Genomic DNA, 22008 nt, shown 5'->3' on the forward strand with positions numbered 1-22008 from the left:
CGTGATTCACAGTGGACCTGCGTGGAGAGCGTGGGAGCCCACAGTTCGGGACACCAGCGGCAGACTCAACACACCAGCGCTGGAACCCGAGGTGAGCCGAACCTCAATAGCCCGAGACACCGGCAGGCAAGCGGAGAGAGGAGACTAGAAGGAACAACCCCCGGTGGGGGGGGGGGGAGTTCACCAGGCTAACTGGAAGAGAGAGAGAGAGAAAAAAAAAAGGTGACTGGTACGAACACGGGTTTCTCTCTCTCCGCTCACCTCTCAAGGGCGAGCAAGACAAAGAGCAGGCGCCATCTTGGACATACGTCATAAGCAGAGTGACCTCAGGTCTGCACCGGCCCTGAGCCTAGCAGAAAAACCTGACTCTGGGTGGGGCGAATTAACAGGAGATTAGGACCTAGTAAATTTGTGGTGCTACTGAACTGAGACTGTGAAAAAAGAGACGGTGGGGGAGAGAACTCACAGAATTCACGTGAGCACTCTCCAGAGACGCTACAATTCCGTAACTTTGGCAACCCAGTGGGAGACTGAAGGAGAATTTGAGCCCACTCTGAGGGCCGAACAGATTCCCTGTGTGGTCCTTGGGAAAGAGCTTCCGATCTCTGGCTCCTGTGGGTATATCATTTGCCTGCTAACTACCTCCAACTTTGTTCAGCTGTGCGGAATTACTTCCCTTTTGAATCAAAAAAAGAAAGAGAGAGAGAGAGAGAGAGATCTATCACGCCTAACCTGGGAGTGTCACCTTTGGCACACCAAACAGAGCTCTCAGGCCACACCCATCTCAAGCCTCTAAGGCTCCATCAAAAACAGACAGTCCACTTAATCTAGAGCCAGAGTATAACAAGAAAAAGCACCACAGTGAAGAAACCAAATATCTCCAATATGCCAAATAACAAACGCAAAAACAGAGATAATAGAAACAAGAAAGTCACAATGACGCCCTCAAATGAAAAAGACACCCCAATTCAAGATTATGAAGATGATGAGATAGAAGAAATGCAAGAAGCAGATCTCAAAAAATTGATAAGAACATTAAGAAGTTCTCAAAAACAAATTCTTGAACTACAGAAATCCTTAATGGACAAGATAGAAAATCTCTCTCGTGAAAATGAAATATTAAGGAGGAGTCAAAATGAAACGAAACAACTAGTACAACAGGAAACTGTGATAGTGATGAGAAATCATAATGAAGTGAAGAATTCAATAGATCAAATGGAAAACACAATAGAGAGCCTTACAAACAGAATGGGTGAAGCAGAAGAGAGAATATCGGACTTAGAAGACAGAGAACAGGAAAGGATACAGCCAGACTAAAGAAAAGAAGAGGAAATTAGAAATCTAAAACATATTGTCAGGAATCTTCAGGATACTATTAAAAAACCCAACATTCGGGTTCTAGGAGTTCCTGAAGGCATGGAGAGGGAGAAAGGATTAGAAGGCCTTTTTAGTGAGATATTAGCAGAAAATTTCCCAGGTTTGGAGAAGGACAGAGAAATCCTAGTACAGGAAGCTCACAGAACCCCTAATAAACACGACCAAAAGAGATCCTCACCACGACACGTTGTAATTAAACTCTCCACAGTGAAACATAAAGAAAAGATCCTAAAATGTGCAAGAGAGAAACGTCAAACTACTCTCAGAGGATCTCCAATCAGACTCACAGCTGACTTCTCATCAGAAACTCTACAAGCTAGGAGGGAATGGCGAGATATAGCCCAGGTACTAAGAGAGAACAACTGCCAGCCCAGAATATTATATCCTGCAAAGCTATCATTTGTGAATGAAGGTGAAATAAAGACTTTTCATAGCAAACAGAAATTGAAAGAATTTGTTGCCACTCATCCAGCCCTGCAACAGATGCTTAAAGATGTGTTACACACAGAAACACAGAAATACGGTCATCAATATGAAAGAAGGTAAAGGAAGGAAAGCTCACAGCAAAAGATCACAGGGAATTCAAAGCATATATTAGAACTTATCTTTGGCAAATGGCAGGGCAAAGTTACCACTTATCATTAGTCACATTGAACATTAATGGCCTGAACTGTCCAGTTAAAAGACACCGATTGGCTGATTGGGTTAAGGAACAAAACCCATCTATTTGCTGCTTACAAGAAACACATCTTTCCAACAAAGATCCATACAGACTGAAAGTGAAAGGCTGGAAAAAGATATACCATGCCAACAGAAATGAAAAGAGAGCGGGCGTAGCCATCTTAATATTGGACAACATAAACTTTACCACAAAAACTGTTAAGAGTGACAAAGAGGGACACTACATAATGATTAAGGGATCAATTCAACAGGAAGATATAACAATTATCAATGTATATGCACCTAACTACAGGGCACCAGTTTATCTAAAAGATTTGTTAACGGACTTAAAGGGACACTTAGACCCCAATACAATAGTACTGGGGGACTTCAATACTCCACTCCCAGAAATAGACAGATCAATAGGACAGAAGATCAACAAGGATACAGTAGATTTAAACGACACTATAGCCCAAATGGATCTAACAGATATATACAGAACTTTCAGTCCTACAGCTAAAGATTTTACATTCTTCTCAGCAGTACATGGAACCTTCTCTAGGATTGACCACATACTAGGCCATAAAGCAAGTCTCAGCAAATTCAAAAGAATTAGAATCATACCATGCAGCTTCTCAGACCATAAAGGAATGAAGTTGGAAATTAGCAACTCAGGAATCCCTAGAGCATACGCAAACACATGGAGATTGAACAACATGCTCCTGAATGAACAATGGGTCATAGAAGAAATTAAAAGAGAAATCAAAAACTTTCTGGAAGTAAATGAGGATAACAGCACAACATACCAAAACTTATGGGACGCAGCAAAAGCAGTGTTAAGAGGAAAGTTTATATCAATAGGTGCCTACATCAAGAAATTGGAAAGGCACCAAATAGATGAGCTTTCAATTCACCTCAAGGATCTAGAAAACCTACAGCAAACCAGACCCAAATCTAGTAGGAGAAGAGAAATAATTAAAATCAGAGAAGAAATCAACAGGATTGAATCAAAAAAAAAATTACAAAAAATCAGCCAAACAAGGAGCTGGTTCTTTGAAAAAATAAACAAAATTGACAACCCATTGGCCCAACTAACTAAAAAAAGAAGAGAAAAGACCCAAATCAATAAAATCAGAGATGAAAAAGGAAACGTAACAACAGACACCACAGAAATAAAAAGAATCATCAGAAATTACTACAAGGAATTGTATGCCAGCAAACAGGGAAACCTATCAGAAATGGATAGATTCCTGGACACATGCAACCCACCTAAATTGAACCAGGAAGACATCGAAAACCTAAACAGACCCATAACTGAGACAGAAATTGAAAGAGTAATAGTAATAAAGGCCCTCCCAACAAAGAAAAGCCCAGAACCAGATGGATTCACTGCTGAATTCTACCAGACATTTAAAGAAGAACTAACTCCAATTCTTCTCAAACTATTCAGAACGATCGAAAAAGAGGGAGTCCTCCCAAATTCTTTCTATGAAGCCAGCATCACCTTAATTCCTAAGCTGGAAAAAGATGCAGCATTGAAAGAGAATTACAGACCAATATCCCTGATGAACATAGATGCAAAAATCCTTAATAAAATTCTCGCCAATAGAATGCAACAACACATCAGAAAGATCATCCACCCAGACCAAGTGGGATTTATCCCTGGTATGCAGGGATGGTTTAATGTGCGCAAAACAATCAATGTGATACACCACATTAACAAACTGCAGAAGAAAAACCATATGATTATCTCAATGGACGCCGAGAAAGCATGTGATAAAATACAACACCCTTTCATGACGAAAACTCTAAGCAAACTGGGTTTGGAAGGAACATTCCTCAATACAATCAAAGCAATCTATGAAAAACCCACAGCCAACATCCTATTGAATGGGGAAAAGTTGGAAGCATTTCCACTGAGATCTGGTACCAGACAGGGATGCCCACTCTCACCACTGCTATTAAATATAGTTCTGGAAGTTCTAGCCAGAGCTATTGGGCAAGAAAAAGAAATTAAAGGGATACAAATTGGGAAGGAAGAACTCAAACTATCCCTCTTTGCAGATGATATGATTCTTTATTTAGGGGACCCAAAGAACTCTACTAAGAGACTATAGGAACTCATAGAAGATTTTGGAAAAGTAGCAGGGTATAAAATCAATGCACAAAAATCAACAGCCTTTGCTCTCCCATTCCCACTCCCATGTTCAACAAGGATCACATTTCAGTTAATTTTCAACACTTAAGAATAACTGTGCATCAATTACAGAACTAAACCAGTCATATTAAGTAGAACAGATAAAAAAACTACTAAGAGGGATAATGTATTAAGTTGTTCATTAACAGGGCTATGCTGATCAAGCCACCATTTCCCATAGTGTCCACCTCACTCCAACAGGTTTCCCTCTTGGTGTTCAGTCGGTCGTCACCGATCAGGGAGAACATATGGTATTTGTCCCTTTGGGACTGGCTTATTTCACTCAGCATGATGTGTTCCAGATTCCTCCATTTTGTTGCAAATGACTGGATTTCGTTGTTTCTTACTGTGGTATAGTATTCTAAAGAGTACATATCCCATAATTTCTTTATCCAGTCTATCGCTGATGGGCATTTAGGTTGGTTCCAGGTCTTAGCTATTGTGAATTGAGCTGCAATAAACATTAGGGTGCAGACCGCTTTTTTGTTTGCCAATTTAAATTCCTTTGGGTAAATTCCAAGGAGTGGGATGGCTGGGTCGAACGGTAGGGTTATCTTCAGGTTTCTGAGGAATCTCCAGACTGACTTCCATAGTGGCTTGACCAGTTTGCATTCCCACCAACAGTAGGTTAGTGTCCCTTTTTCCCCACATCCTCGCCATGGCTGAGGAAGAACTTCTAAGATCAATCCCATTCACAATAGCTACAAAAACAATCAAATACCTTGGAATAAACTTAACCAAGGACGTTAAAGATCTCTACGATGAAAATTACAAAACCTTAAAGAAAGAAATAGAAGAGGATACAAAGAAATGGAAAAATCTTCCATGCTCATGGATTGGAAGAATCAATATCATCAAAATGTCCATTCTCCCAAAAGCAATTTATAGATTGAATGCAATACCAATCAAGATACCGAAGACCTTCTTCTCAGATCTGGAAAAATTGGTGCTGAAATTTATATGGAGGCACAAGAGACCTCGAATAGCTAAAGCAATCTTGTACAACAAAAACAAAGCCGGAGGCATCACAATACCAGATTTCAGGACATACTACAGGGCAGTTGTAATCAAAACAGCATGGTACTGGTACAGAAACAGATGGGTAGACCAATGGAACAGAATTGAAACACCAGAAATCAACCCAAACATCTACAGTCAACTTATATTTGATCAAGGATCTAAAACCAATTCCTGGAGCAAGGACAGTCTATTCAATAAATGGTGCTGGGAAAACTGGGTTTCCACGTGCAGAAGCATGAAGCAAGACCCCTACCTTACACCTTACACAAAAATCCACTCAACATGGATTAAAGACCTAAATCTACGACCTGACACCATCAAGTTATTAGAGAACATTGGAGAAACCCTTCAAGATATTGGCACAGGCAAAGAATTTCTGGAAAAGACCCAGGAGGCACAGGCAGTCAAAGCCAAAATCAACTATTAAGATTGCATCAAATTGAGAAGTTTCTGTACTGCAAAAGAAACAGTCAGGAGAGTGAAGAGGCAACCGACAGAATGGGAAAAAATATTTGCAAACTATGCAACAGATAAAGGATTAATAACCAGAATCTACAAAAAGATCAAGAAACTCCACAAAAACAAAACCAACAACCCACTTAAGAGATGGGCCAAGGACCTCAATAGACATTTTTCAAAAGAGGAAATCCAAATGGCCAACAGGCACATGAAAAAATGTTCAAGGTCATTAGTAATCAGGGAAATGCAAATCAAAACCACAATGAGGTTCCACCTCACCCCGTTAGAATGGCTCACATTCAGAAATCTACCAACAACAGATGCTGGCGAGGATGTGGGGAAAAAGGGACACTAACCCACTGTTGGTGGGAATGCAAACTGGTCAAGCCACTATGGAAGTCAGTCTGGAGATTCCTCAGAAACCTGAATATAGCCCTACCGTTCGACCCAGCCATCCCACTCCTTGGAATTTACCCAAAGGAATTTAAATTGGCAAACAAAAAAGCGGTCTGCACCCTAATGTTTATTGCAGCACAATTCACAATAGCCAAGACCTGGAACCAACCTAAATGCCCATCAACGGTAGACTGGATAAAGAAATTATGGGATATGTACTCTTTAGAATACTATACCGCAGTAAGAAACAACGAAATCCAGTCATTTGCAACAAAATGGAGGAATCTGGAACACATCATGCTGAGTGAAATAAGCCAGTCCCAAAGGGACAAATACCATATGTTCTCCCTGATCGGTGACGACTGACTGAACACCAAAAAGGAAACCTGTTGAAGTGAAATCGACACTATGAGAAACGGTGGCTTGATCAGCATAGCCCTGACTGTTAATAAACAACTTAATACATTATCCCTCTTAGTAGTTTTTTTATCTGTTCTACTTAATATGACTGGTTTAATTCTGTAATTAATACACAGTTATTCTTAAGTGTTGAAATTTAAAAAAAAAAATTTCACTTCTTTCAGGGAATGAAGTGCTAAGAATACTCAAGGACTACTACCACTATCAGCTGGTAAATATGAAAGAAATGAAGTTCATGAGGTACGTTTTTGAAGAACATAAGGATACTCCATAAATAATACAGTTGATTGTGGTGAATAATAGTTCTTTGACTTACTTGGTTCATATTGTCAATGGAATAAAAAATTCACAATATAAAAAGAAAGTGTACAAGTTAGCCACTTTGGTTTGTGAATGGATTTGAAAATCAGTGCAAAATATTCTTTAGGTCTATTATAACTGTTTCAGTAAGCTATTTTCAAAAGGCTATTGGAGAGATTACTTATACATTTATTAATCAAGCACTCAATATACATGTTTACTATGATATGTAAGTTCTAAATGCTCTATAAATGTAACTTACTTAATTCTCATAATGACATAAATGTGGCAGGTACTATTATTATTCCAATCTAACAGATGTGGAAATTGAGGCACAGAGTAGTTAAATAATTTGTTCTAAGTCATTCAGCCAGTAAATATTGGGGAAGGCCTTCAAATATAGGCTTGTGGGCTCAGAGTCTGGATTCCTTATCATTGTACCATACCACCCCTTCATTCTGCATGTTTCTAATGGTTTACAATGATGAATGCTTGAAGTCTCTGACTTCAAGTATCCTCCATGTGAAACAATATCATTTACTCAGTCATCAAATGTTTACTCCACAACTGCAATGTCACAAGGTAATAAGAGACAATTGGGATATCAAGGGAAACAACATGGAGTAGGTGCTTACTTTTAAGGATCTTATATTCCAGAAGAAAATGCAAGCTAATTGAGATCAAAATACATAATTACAATACAGTCCTCTCTCACAATGTCTTATAAAAATACTGATGATACTGGATAATGTATCTAAAACAGTTTAAAACCAAAAATAAAAGGTCAGGCACTTCATTATATAGAAATAGAGACAGAGGCCGGCACTGTAGCACAGCGGGTTAATGCCCTGGCCTGTAGTGCCAGCATCCCATATGGGCACTGGTTCAACACCCAGCTGCTCCTCTTCCAACCCAGCTCTCTGCTATGGCCTGGGATAGCAGTGGAGGATGGCCCAAATCCTTGGGCCCCTGCACCCATGTGGGAGACCTGGAAGAAACTCCTGGCTCCCGGCAGCTCCGGCCATTGCGGCCATCTGGGGAGTGATCCAGCAGATGGAAGACCTCTCTCTGTCTACCTCTCTTTGTAACTCTGTCTTTCAAATAAATAAAATAAATCTTTTAAAAAAACAACAACAAATAGAGTTCTGTATAAAATATTTGTTTATCAAACAAAAGCTCCATGTGTTCCTTTGTGTCAGGTGGTGTTCTAAGTGCTAAGAATATAACAATGAAAAAGACAGATAACACAAAAATCTCTAACTTCTGGGAGCTCACATTCCACTGGGCAAAGGCAAAGAAGAAATATAACAAAAAAGTAAGCTATATGGTATGGTAGAATACAACAAATGTTATGAATAAAAGTAAAGCAGGGTAATGGAAAACAGTCTGAAGTTATAATTGTAGAAGGGTGGTTAGGGTTGATTCTACTGAGAAATTGACAACTGAGGAGATGTACATCTAAATCTTCCATCCTTACCTTCAATAAAAGGTTGATGGTTGGCCAGCACCGCAGCCCTCTAGGCTAATCCTCTGCCTGTGGCACCAGTACTCTGGGTTTTAGTCCCTATTGGGGTGCCGGATTCTGTCCCGGTTGCTCCTCTTCCAGTCCAGCTCTCTGCTGTGGCCTTAGAAGGCAGTGAAGGATGGCCCAAGTCCTTGGGTCATACACCTGCATGGGAGACCAGGAGGAAGCACCTGGCTCCTGGCTTCGGATCGTCACAGCGCGCCAGCCATAGCAGCCATTTGGGGGGTGAACCAATGGAAGGAAGACCTTTCTCTCTGTCTCTCTCTCTCTCTCTCATACTGTCTAACTCTGCCTGTCCAAAAAAAAAATTAAAAAGGAGAGAATGTTACAATATGGGAAGCAATCCACATAGTAGAGTCATGGAATGACAATCACTTTAAGTAACACTCTGACCTCAGAATCAGCCCTTAAGTTCTTCCTGGTCTGGCTGAAAAGCCCATGAGAGGATTTCAGGCATGGAAAGCCAAGACACTGTGGCTAAAATTATTTTACATGAAGGATCTCTGTGAGTGAGATCCCAGCGGAAAGAAGGGGGCATCAAAAAAGGATGTACTTTTCTCTGAACGGAGAGAATGTCTGCCTTGCTTGTGTCCTGTCCAAATACTGACGGAGTTTGTGGACTCAAAAGGATTCCATAGCCCAGGCTGCTCATGTCAAGAGCCTTGGGTGGTCACTGACATCATACATAAGAGTGGCAATCGTTAAATTAACAGAAGTCACTGTGCACTAACTTCCCATGCTGGACCTCTGTCCTCACTGAGTTGTATTAAGAGAGTTAACTGTGACACTTGTTCTCAATTTGTGTGTGTGTGTGTGTGTCTGTGCACAAATTGTCTAATTCTTTTTTTAAAAGATTTATTTTATTTGAAAGACAGAATTACAGAGAGATCCAGACCCAGAGAGAGAGAGAGAGAGAGAGGCCTTCCATTCTGCAAGTTCATTCCCCAAATAATCACAATGGCCAGAGCTGAGTGATCCAAAGCCAGGAGCCAGAAACTTCTTCTAGGGCTCCCAAAGGAGTTGGGAGCCCAAGGAGTTGGGCCATCTTCTACTGCTTTCCCAGGCCACATCAGAGAGCTGGACTGGAAGAGGAGCAGCCAGGACTCGCCCACATGGGACACTGGCACTACAGGCCACAGTGCCGGTCTTTTATATTTTAAGATTTATTTTATTTATTTGAAAAACAGAGTTATAGAGAGTGGCAGAGCCAGAGAGAGAGGGGGGAGACAGAGGCAGAGCCAGAGAGAGAGAGAGGTAAATTTTTACTTAGTACAGAGTTGGTCTTATGTGTACAAAGTGAATTGAAAATGAATCTTAATAGAGAATAAGATTGGGAAGGGGAGAGGGAGGAGGGGTGGCAGTGTGGTGGGGGGCAGGTATGGTGGGAAGAACAACTATATTCCTAAAGTTGTACATATGAAATTTGTATTCCTTAAAAAATTAATTAATTAATTAATTTAAAAAATCTGTATGTGAGAACAGAGTTTGGTGTAGCAGTTACATGACACTTGGAACACCTGCATTCCGTATCAGAGTACCTGAGTTCAAGTCTGGATAGGCTCCTGGGTTCAGCTTCCTGCACATGTGCACCTTGAAAGAGCAGATGATGATTCAACTACTTTAGTTCATACTACCCACAAGGAAGAATCAGACTGCATTACTGCTCCGGGCTTTAGGCTGGCCCAGCCCTGGCTGTTGTACAGTTTGTAAATATTTGAAGAGTGTTTCTCTCTCTCTCCTTCTCTATCTTTCTTCTCTCTCCCTCCCTCCCTCCCTCCCTCCCTTCCTCTATCCCCTTCTCTCTCTCTGTCTTCCAAGTAAATAAATAAATATTTTAATTGAAAAATCTGTAGGGAAAAACACCATATTAACAGATTCAAGCAGAAAAATACATGATAGTCATAGTTAATGCAGAATGACTGGGAGAGGAAGGCGGCATATAATGCCTGAAAAGGGAAGGGAGCAATGAGGTGCTGATCTGGCTCTGGAGCACCTGAAGAAAAGGAGATTCCCCTGGAAATCTTCAAGTCTCTATCACCCTCTTCTCACCCTCAGGCATTCCCACCTGCTCCACTGGGATTCTGCTAACTAATGGAAACAACAGGAGAATAGGAAAAATAAAGGTGCTTTTCAAAAATAAATAAATAAATCTATGCTAATTTACCTTTCTAAATCTAGCACTTAATAATTGTCAGATTTAAAATTCAAACTATCTCTAATCAAATGAAATATTTTGCTGGCTATGCTGAGATGCATTTTTGATTCTGAGATGCTTTTTGTTGCTTTATGTTTCTTCAACTAATAAATTAGCTACATTGATAATTCATAAATGTACTAATATAAATGTTGTTGGTAACATTGACATTATACATTTTTTGCCTCCATGAAGTCTTTTGTTTATAAACTATAGACAAGTATATCTCTTCTCCAAACTCAAATTCAGGACTAAAAGTAAACTCTAGCTATTGGTTCCTTCTTAAACTATGAGTCTAGCATGATTGAAAATTCTTTGTTGGGAAGAAAGAAGTAATAGAAAAGTTTGAAAAGAAGAAAGGTTAAGCTAATAATACCAGAAATATATTATTCTAAATAACAATTCTTCAAAATATGCATATAATGGAAAGGAAATGCTATGTCCATAAAACAGGGAAAAAATGTTATCTGAGGTAAAAGAAGAAAGGAAAAAAGAAAATTTCCCTTCAAGTGCCATATTTTTAAAAGGTTCAGGCCTTCAATGAAGGTTTTTAAAATATTTTGGACTGCAATCTCAGTAATAATTATGGCACAATAAGTAAGTAATCAACCATCAAAAGGTTGGGGGGGACACTAACTCACCATCTAAATTGACTTCTCAGGAGACCAGCCAGCATCCTTTTGTGTGCAACATCAGAGTTTCTGCCCTTAGAGAAGAAAGGTAGAAAGGAGACTAGAAGATAGGCTGGGGACCTCAGATTCAACTTGTTAAGGAGATTTTATCTTATCCTTATTAAAATGTAAGCAAATTTGTGATGCTTTTTTGTAAACAACCAGTGCTTTGCCAGAAGACACCTTGACACATGTGTATGCTCTTGTGTCCAACCATAGCTGTTGAGAGTAAATTCTCATACTTGAAGACAGAATTGCAAGTTCAGAATACCAGCTCCTTCAAGAGACCATACCTAAGTTAAGATAGACACTTCTTTATATTTTTGTGTTCAAAACACCTGTCCCTATTACTTCATTGGTTTTCTTCACTTACTCATGCTTTCCTCTTAACATTCAGCATTCTTTGTTTCTCTAATCATCTAAAAATCAAAAGAATATGTGAGAGTAAGATCCTGCTGGCCTCCTAAATGGAAAACTACTGATTTTTCATGGGCCAATGGCTGCTCATCTGTGTGCATAGTAAAACAAAAAAGGTCTCACACTGACTTTTAAATTCTTTGACCACAATGTAGCTTCGTTTACCCTATGTTGGTGTTCATTACTTATAATACTTTGAGACATGGAGAGTAGGGGGAAAAAATGGACCAAAATATCTCAATTCAAGTCTCACCTCTAACATTAATTATCTAGGTGATTTGCAGGGAGCTTAATTGGCTAATTTGAAGCAAGAATGTAAAATGAAAATCTTGACAACATTTGATTTATGGAACTCATGGAGTTTTCATGAGGAAAGAGCAAACGATGTGCATAAAAGCGTCCTGTAACATTTATGGTGGTATAAGCAGATATTACTACAAATGGATTAATTCTCATCTATAATGGTGATCCTTAAGAAAGAAATGTACTTTGGAACTATTTTTCTGATGAGGGTGTTTTTTAAATTAGCATCATCCACATTGTATAGTCTTCCTTATGATTGGACAGGGTTGAAAATATAATCTGTAGTGTAGACTAGTATCCCTGTGAAACAATCTATCCCAGAGGGAAAATGCTGTTGTTATGGCTTTAACTTGATGCTTCTCAGGCTTTGATCTTTTGAGGACCATCTGGTACTGCAAAATATAGTACCCCAGTGTATCTCAATCTTAGGAGATTCCAGTGGTGGTGTTTTTCCTGGCTTAGTCAGATTTGGGAAGATAACAAACTTCACATTTACATAGCACAGATCAGTTTCTAGCAGCTTTATCATCTCATTTGAATACCAAAACAATTCTGTGAAGATATCAATCTACTATTATTATTCTCATTATATAAATAAGGAAATTTATGCTAAAACTAGATATGTGACATGCCCCATATCACATAGCTTGTAAGTGTAAGAGCTAAAAACCAGTCCCAGGTATTCATATTCCAAGTCTCTTTTTTTATTTTAGAAACTTCCATCACACCCTAATAAAAAGAAAAGAAACTATATGAGTTTCAGACAAATATTGTTTGGCATAACCACAGATTGGAATGAAGATGTTGAGCTTGTAACAATCGTGTTGTCTCAAGAGCTGCTAGAGAAGCTCAGTGCTTAAGCTAGCCCATGAAAATTAATGAGAAATGCCTTATTTCTTGCACACATGGCAATCTTCATTTGAGCAGTGGTAGGTAACTCATTAGTATATTGCAATGTTAAAACTTCACAACTTGCATGGCAATCTGAAATTCAAAGTCTCTGAACATTACTGGACAATGACCCCCTCATTACGATTGCTCCCAGCTCTACTATCTGCTGTAGGTTTGTTGTTGGGTAAAGAGAATTAACCCTCATACAGCACCTGTCATTGCTCTGTCCTCTGATTATAATAAGGAAATGTAGGCTCAGAGATGAATAATTGCCTGTAGTCACTCTTCTGACAATAGGCACACCCAGAATTCAAAACCAAGCCTGTCAGATTCTAAAACCCTTGGTCTTTCTATTACTGTTACCTCCCAAACTCATGAAGCAAAAATGTAAGCATTAACTCTGGGAGTGCTTTTGAGATTCAATTTATAGATTTATTACTAACCTGGTGACTAGATCTGTGGGTCATAAAAATAGCTGCTTCTGATTGATTAACACATACTTTGTATTACTTCTAATCCCTTCAATAGCTTTTTAATTAGGCATTATTAAAGACTCATTTTTATATGAAGAAACAAGGGTAAGAAACAGAGTCTGGAATGTCTCAGGGCGATACACCTCTCTATGTCAACACACTTAACCTCCACCTCTTATTGTCTGTTTGAAGAGTCCCTTCTTCCCTCATATCAACAGCAAACTAAAAGGAACAATTTTGTTGTATTAAAACACAGGATTTTTTAGTTTTAATTCATACATAATAATTGTACACATTTATGAGATAATTCGTTGCATGTATAGTGATTAAATCAGAGTAAGAGATTACATTTTTAATTTATTCCTTTTGTTTTTTGGTTAGTAGAATGCTTCACTTTTGTACTGTTCTTTGAAGCAATTTTATATCAAGTATTTTGCTTTTGTGAAATAAAGTAAGTTAATACATATTTAGGATGATATTTTTTACAAAATATAAAATGAAAGCACTAAGTCTTATGAGAAAAAAATAACAGCTGATGCCATTAATAGCTCAGTTAATAAAAGGTTGGACTCCTCAAAGGAAAAAATATGATTAAGTATCCTCTTTTGAGAGTATGCCTGCTTTACAAATCAGCTGTTTGCAAAAAATAAATAACTAAGCAGATTTATTAGTTTCTCATTGATTATTTAGATTTGTAAATTGTCTTTGGGTTGACTTCTGCTTTGCTTTGTTTCACTGGGGTGCCATGAGGTGATTTATTGTGAGCAAGCTACAAACCCTAAATAAAGTGCTGAGAAGATGGATACTGTGCCTGAATCTCTTCTTACAAGGTAGAACTTTTTAGCAATTTGAGTGTCTTAAAATTGGAAGAGCTTCATAAGTACTCTCCATCCACAAGGAATATTCACATGGAGGGTAAATGATCAAAGAGGGATTGAGAGGCTAGCGCTGTGGTGCAGCAGGTTAAAGCCCTGGCCTAAAGCGCCGGCATCCACATGGGTGTTCTAGTCCCGGCCGCTCCTCTTCTGATTGAGCTCTCTGCTATGGTCTGGGAAAGCAGTAGAGGATGGCCCAAGTCCTTGAGCCCTTGCACCCACATGGGAGACCTGGAAGAAGCTCTTGGCTCCTGGCTTAGAATCAGTGCAGCTCCAGCCACTGTGGCCATCTGGGGAGTGAACCATCGGATGGAAGACCGCTCTCTCTCTGTCTCTACCTCTCTCTGTAACTCAGTCTTTCAAATAAATAAAATAAATCTTTGGGAAAAAAAAAAGGTGGGAGGGAATTGAGCAACTGTGAAAGGACCTTGATCTCTTTCCAATCCAACAGTCCATAAAATTCTGTGGAGTAAGCAAAGTCTCAATTTGTAAAAATATTATTAACATTTTATTAACATTATTAAATAAATTTTCCATCTTTAGACAAATATTTAAAATAACCATACCAAGGACCTCAGCTGTGGCCACATTTTGGACCAGGGCAGACAAGATGAGGAGTGGCTGTGAATTACAGGCTTATTATATTTCAAGAGGATCAATTCTATCCTAGGTAGCATACACCTCCCACCATCACATAACGCATCGTTTTCAGAAACACTGAACCTTCTGGCGCCATGCCTCAATGGCTCCTATTCCTTTTTCTTCTCCACCCTAAACTCAACGCATTCACTGCTGCCAACATTGAAGACGATTTACCAGCAGGTTCAATACTGCAGTATTTCTGATGGTGAATGTCGGTCAATATTGGAAGAGAGACAAGGAAAGGTGATGGAATTTTCTTGTCTGAAAAGGTCATCTATCCATAGTGTGGAATGGTCCAAAGTCAGACCCACAACTGCCCTGAGTCTCTGTGATATTCCCTCTTGGCTTATAATAAGCAGGAGCAGCTTATGCTTAAGAGACCTATATTCACACATGTGATCATTCTTTTCTAAAAAGGCAATGGATTTTACACAGAATGTAAGAAAGGCAAAAAAGAAGAGAGAAAAGAGGGGGGTAAAAGGAGTGACGATTGGAAAAGCAAGGGAGAGTGGCAAAAATGCAGATGTTATCCCCTAATGAGCAAAAATTCCTGATTCCTGACTATCAGAGCAGTACAGAGACCTGCGCCGCTCCTGTTTCTGCTTAATTTTTTCTGGAGTATACTTATGTGAGCCTGTGGAGATGTCAAGGTCTGCTACTCAGCATATATGGCACACTAAAAGGTAGTTGGCGTGAAGACGATGAATTCTCAGACTAGTTCAAGAGTAATTGAAAATAGAATTCTGAGAAAAGCTAACGTGTTTCCTTATCTCCACATAAACACATCAATACTCATTTTAAGCCTGCCAGCTATCTATCTGCTAGGAAACACTCAATACTGCTCCTTGTACACTGAGCAGATCATTGAGTTTTCTCTCAAAAACTAACAGTACAATCATTTGCAACAAGAAATTCTTCTTTGTCTGATGAAATCATCCTTCCCCTCCCCCAACCCTCCCCGAGCTGCTTTCTTATATTTCAGGAGATACAGGTGTTCGGCCTGAATGTTTCATACAATAAGCGAGGCTCAGACTCAGGGTCATAATAACACAGATTCCTAAAGCTGCGAGGAGCCTTAGAGATCTTTCAAACACCATTATTTCATAGGAAAAACAGCTGAACCCTCAAAAGTCATCTTAATTCCCAAGTTGCCTGTTACTCTTATTTTCAAAATTGACTGTTCTCATTTTTCTTAGCAAGCTAGGATCCACAATTTTAGGTAAAAAAAAAAAATCCCTCTGGGATAGCATTTTATCTGTAGCTCTAACCTGATTTTTCAAATCATGAATATGTGTTCAGATTCTATAGTTTGAGCAGGATGCTTTGATTTGATTCTGGTTCCTAGTTAAAGTAATGGTTAATGATTTGAGAGGACAAATGCAACAAATCTGCTTCAAATAGCTAAGACTATATCACAAACAAACAAGCAATTGTAAAAACACATAGAATCCATTATCTCATTTGATCTTATATTTGTCCAACAATATGGATATTATTTTCTTATTTTTCAGGTGAGAAAACAGCCTTGAAGTTCAAAGACCTACAAAAAAATCACACATTTGGCCTAGCAGTTAGGCTGCTTGTGTCCCATATGGGAATTCCTGGCTTCAATTAGCAGTTCTGCTACTGATGCCAACTTCTGCTAATACAATGGGTCTCTGCCACACACACTACATCGAGTTTCCCACTCTTAGCTTCAGTCTTGCCCAGTCCTCAACAGATGAGAAATCTGTCTCTGTCTCTCTCTCTCTCACACTTTTTACATTTTTTTAAAAAAAGATTTATTTATTTATCTGAAAGGCTGAGTGAGAGAGAGAGAGACAGAGACAGAGACAAAGAAAGAGATTCTTCCATCTGCTTGTTTACTCCCCAAATTTTCAGGAGCCAGGAAGTCCAGTGGGGTTTCCCACAGCCATATCAGGGGCTCAGATATTTGGGACACATATGCTGCTTTCCAGGCACTTTAGCAGGGAGCTGGATCAGAAGCAGAGTAGCCAGGATTCAAACACCTCTCAACATTGCAAGTGGTGGCTTAATTTGCTGTGCCATAATGCCAGCTCTGACACTCTACCTTTGGAATTATTATTTTTTAAATCACACAACCAGCAAACAGTGGATCTGGAAACTTAAATGTGAAGAAAAAATAACAGAATCCTGGAGGAATTGGGTGGCCATAAGCTCAAGTTGCCTGAATTAACTATGGAAAAAGAGACAAGAGTAAAAATAAGAATGAATGAAAGTGCAAGAGATATTCTGAATTGAAAGGAAAAATATTGACAAAACTATTGCCACAGATTCCCTCACAGTTTTCAGGGAATCAGGAAAACTTATCTGCTAAGCATAAAAGAAGTAAAAACAAGACTGAGGGTATTAGCAGCAGAGAAATTGACTGGAACTGCTGCATCCAAATCTAACATAAAGTCACAGAGACTAGGAAAGAGCTGGCTGACTGAGGTCAAATAGCCCATATTTCCAGACCCTGATTAAGCATGCCTTTATGATCTAGGGCAAGAGCTGGAAGTGCAGATAGTCACACTGTCTTAGATTCCAGGACTGACACTGCAAGATCAAGAACATTCAAGGTAATTTTGCTCTCAAAGTGGTAAAGTTGAGGAGTGGATGTTTGGCTTAGCAGTTAAGATGCTGGTTAGACAATGACTTCCCACTTCAGAGTACATGAGTTCAATTCCCAGCTCAAGCTCTGGTGCCTAATTTCAGTTTTCTGTTAATATGCACTTTGGGAAGCAGCAGGTAATGGCTCAAGTAAGTATGTCCCTGCCACCCACATGGGAGATTTAGATTGATTTTTCTGGCTTCTAGCTTCAACTCCCCAGTGTTACAGGCATTTGGAAGGTGAACCAAGGGATTGGAGCTTCCTCTCTCTATCTCTTTTTGTCTGCCTCTCAAGTTAATTAGTTAATTAATTAATTTTTTCAAGTGTCAAAGTTTACTTTGTAATGGGATCCAGAGTAGATAGGCATTCAAAGAAGTTCAAAAGTAATTTGATAACACTAGGGAGAAGTGTTTTAAAAACAAAAATTGAATATTATGTGAGGGTATGTGATAGATTGATGAGGAAATGAAACACTGAAAATTATATCATTGATGATATCATAATAATTATTATTATAACTGATAGAGATAGAGGCCAGTGGTGTGGCACAGGGGTTAAGCCGCTGCCTGCAATGCCAGCATCCCACATCACAGCACTGGTTTGAGTCTTGGCTACTTAGCTTCCAATTCAGCTCCCTGCTAACACACCTGGAAAAATAGCAAAGATAGCCCAAGCACTGGTTCCCTTCCCACCCATGAAAGAGGCCAGGATGGAATTCCGGACTCCTGGCTTTGGCCTCACCCAGTCCTGACTGTTGCGGGCATTTGGGGAGAGAAATAGCAAATTCAAGGTCTCTCGTGTGCACACTTTCCTCCCTTTCTCTTTCCCTGTGAATCATTATGCCTTTAAATAAATCTTTAAAATCTTTTTTTAAAAAGATATTGGAGATAAGCTATTATAGGTGAGAATAGTTTCTACAGGAATAATCATACAAGTGAAATGAAGGTGCAGAAATGGGGAAATTAAGGGGAAAAATCAAGTGATGCAAAAATCATATTAAAATTTCTAAGAGTAGGGGTTGGCTCTGTGGCATGGCAGATAAAGCCGCCACCTGCAGTGCCAACATCCCTTACAGATGTCAATTCAAGTTCTTTGCTGCTCCACTTCCAGTTCATCTCCCTGCTAATGCACCTGGGAAAGCGGCAGAAGATGGCCCAACTGCTTGGGCCCCTGCCACCAAGTGGGAGATCAGGGTGAAGCTCCTGGCTTCAGCCTGACCTAGTGCTGGCCATTGTAGCCAATGCAGGGTAGACCAGCAGATGAAAGATTTTTCTCTCTGTGTTTCTTTAAAGTAAAATGACAAATCAAGTCTCATTGTAGCATCCTCTATTATTCCAATAAAGAAACTAAAAAGGTAAAAAGTAGTATATCCTGAAAAGGGAATATGATGGGGAAAAACAAGAAAAACTGGAATCTTATTTGAGGCCTGGACAAAGAGGTGCACTGGAGTATAAAGTCTTTGATGATTTTCCAGACCCTCAATGTGTCCAAGGCTCTCAGAACAAAATAGAGGCACCTCCTATAAACATTGTGTGTCATCTTTCTCTGTCATTCATTCTCAATAGCTTCAGAAAACATAGATCAGAAATGTGTGAGACTAAATGACCATCAGTGTTTAGAGTTCTCCAGTTCCCTGTGGCCTAATGATTTCCTTGTAAACATGTAAAAGGTAAAACAATCTTCGTAACATCACATTTGAGGATAAACTTATCAGCCTGTCATTTATAAATTAGGAAACTAAAACATAGCTAATTAGCCAGAAGCCAGGTTTCTGGGCTAGTAGCCCAGAGCTTTTAGCCTAAATTATACCATATCACTCTTAATATCACATCACACTTAGAGGACATACTAGGGGAAAAACTCTGTTTTCCTCATTCTAAGACACATTCTTTACAATCACCTCCCAAGGTCTGATTTCTCCTAGAAGCCATTTCACTAGGAAAAAGCAAAGTAGAGTCATACAAGATTTTTCTATTATCTTCTTCAATTCTTATCCTATAATGAGAAATTGCCATTCAATGGTGGTAAAAATAGGAAGTAGAAAGAACAAATTAAGAATCTGACAAATTCTGGGCATTCTTTTTATTTCTTTATACCACCTAACAGTGCTTTTTGCAGAGTAGGTAATCGATGAGAATTGATTTTTTTTTAAATTATGAGTGTCCTTTCAGTAAGAGTAATCTGTAAATTATAAAATTAAGTGTTTAAACTTAGTTCATGAAAATATAGTAATAGATTTTTAACTTTTATATTAAAGAATTGTTTTTATGACTTTTAGATTTCATAAATATTTAAGGCCCATATGGTGTATATGCAATATGTGTTTCTGAATCACTACTATTGGAATTAATATCTCAGCATAGCACATGCTGACATTTCTATAGCTTCGGGTACATACTGTGCCTGACTTTTTCTACCACAGGGCAGCTGTTGAAAAGTAATGATAAAGCACCTAGACATGTTCTATATTATATCCTAGATTAGAGAAATGATTTGAAGACAAAAATAAAAGCCTAATCTCTGGAAGAGACTCCTTCATTTAATTCTGTCCCTCTCTCTCTCTTTTATTTGACAGGTAGAGTCAGACAGTGATAGAGAGACAGAGAGAAAGGTCTTCCTTCCATTGGTTCACCCCCAAAATGGCCACTACAGCCGGATCTATGCCGATCCGAAACCAGGAGCCAGGTGCTTCTTCCTGGTCGCCCATGCAGGTGCAGGGGCCCAAGCACTTGAGTCATCTTCCACTGCCCTCCTGGGCCACAGCAGAAAGCTGGACTGGAAGAGGAGCAACCAGGACTAGAACCCGACGTCCATATGGGAAGCCAGCGCCACATTCGGAGGATTAACCAAATGAGCCATGGGGCCGGCCCCTCATTTAATTCTCTTTATATAGGATCTAAAATATCTTCTCATTCAATGTATCTTCTGTGGTTGCAAAGGTCAACTACTAAATGATAGAACAGCCACTCTTCCCACAAGGACTGGAACAGAAGGTGGCAAAAGAAACCCAATGGAGGTGGAAAGTGTCATAGCCTCTACCCAGTATCCTGGAGTTGCCTGATTTGTACCACCTGTGCACATCCCTAACCCTGAGGCAGACATACACTTCATCACATGGGTGATTACATTTTATCATGAATTGGGGAGGGACACAAACATTTAGACTATAACAACCAAAGTTTTTCATGGCTTAGACACACACATTCTCACACATCAGCTTTGACTCTTCCATCCACCATAGGCACTCAATATTCTCAATACCAACCACTACAGAAATGAAAGTTCCATGAGTTTCTCCATGCTTTGCCTTTGGACATAGACAACCACAACAAAACAACACAACCTGTAACAAAAAAGCCAATTACTGTAAGCTTAAGTGCCAAAGGAGCTGGGCAACAGCTTTCACTGGGTCATTTTAATGATAATTGAAAGAGAAACAGTTGAGTGTACAGTTGGAGTGCCTCTTCCTGATTGATTGAACATATTATTGTGTTATCCTGAGAATCTTTCCATGGAGGAACTGGGGTACAGAATCCTCCTTCTTGTTCTTGGTAGTTAATAATAATATTCTCTGCCTAGAAAAGAGGCTCATCTTTCAAGATCCCTCAAATATTCAGCTTCAATGAGGTTTTCTTCAAAACCATCAATAATTGATTCTTCAGTAACTCTGCTAATAATATGAGGGAGCTTCAAAAACTTCATGGAAAATGCATACTACCTTTTAACTCCATCTTTTCATGAACATTTTGAATTTTATGGAAATTATATATAGCACTTTGCTCATGGCACTAAAACATTTATGACTACATGAAGTTTCACTGTGTTTTAATTCAAAATCATGACTGCTTTTCTACTTCCAAAGTGTCTCTTATATATACACATGTATACTATATGATTCATTAGATTGCCTGTGATTTATCTGCTGACATATCTGTGGGGAGCAGCCCGGACTGGACTGAGTTACTGGAATTAAGACTTATTCTATGCATCTGCTCTCCCACAATATGGCGCTGGGAGAGAAGTAAACAGCTTCCACACAGCTGCCTCCAGTTCAGCTAATAAACTGTAGGACTTGCTCCTGATTGGAGGAGAGCAGCGTACTCGGCGTGTGGGCAGCCGAGTTAGGATTGGTGGAGGAGGACTATAAAGGAGGAGAGAGACGGCATGCACCAGGAACATCTATGGGGAACATCTAAGGGGAACATGTAGCTGAAGGAACACCCGTGCAGCCCCCGAGAAAGCCGGCCGGCGGTGTGCCGCTCCCCTGCGGAAGTGGGGAATGTGGCCAGGGGGAACTGCCCTTCCACGGAGGTGGAAGGGATAGTAGCCAACCCGGGAAGAACCAGCAGCAAACCCGGGGAGGGCCGAGCAGACGAAAGAACAGCGCAGGGTCCTGTGTTGCTCCTCCACGAAGAGGGGGAGCGACAATATCTATCTCTTTCCTTCCCTCCCCCATCTCCCACCCCAAGGTGATCTAAGAACAGGACAGGGATCACAGCCAATTTATATTAAAGTCTGCCATTTGGTCAGCAGCCTTGCAACAGACCAAATATTGTTACCGTCATTAGGTTGGA

Source organism: Oryctolagus cuniculus, chromosome 6 (assembly GCF_964237555.1).
Source record: "Oryctolagus cuniculus chromosome 6, mOryCun1.1, whole genome shotgun sequence".
In the NCBI taxonomy this organism is placed as follows: domain Eukaryota; kingdom Metazoa; phylum Chordata; class Mammalia; order Lagomorpha; family Leporidae; genus Oryctolagus; species Oryctolagus cuniculus.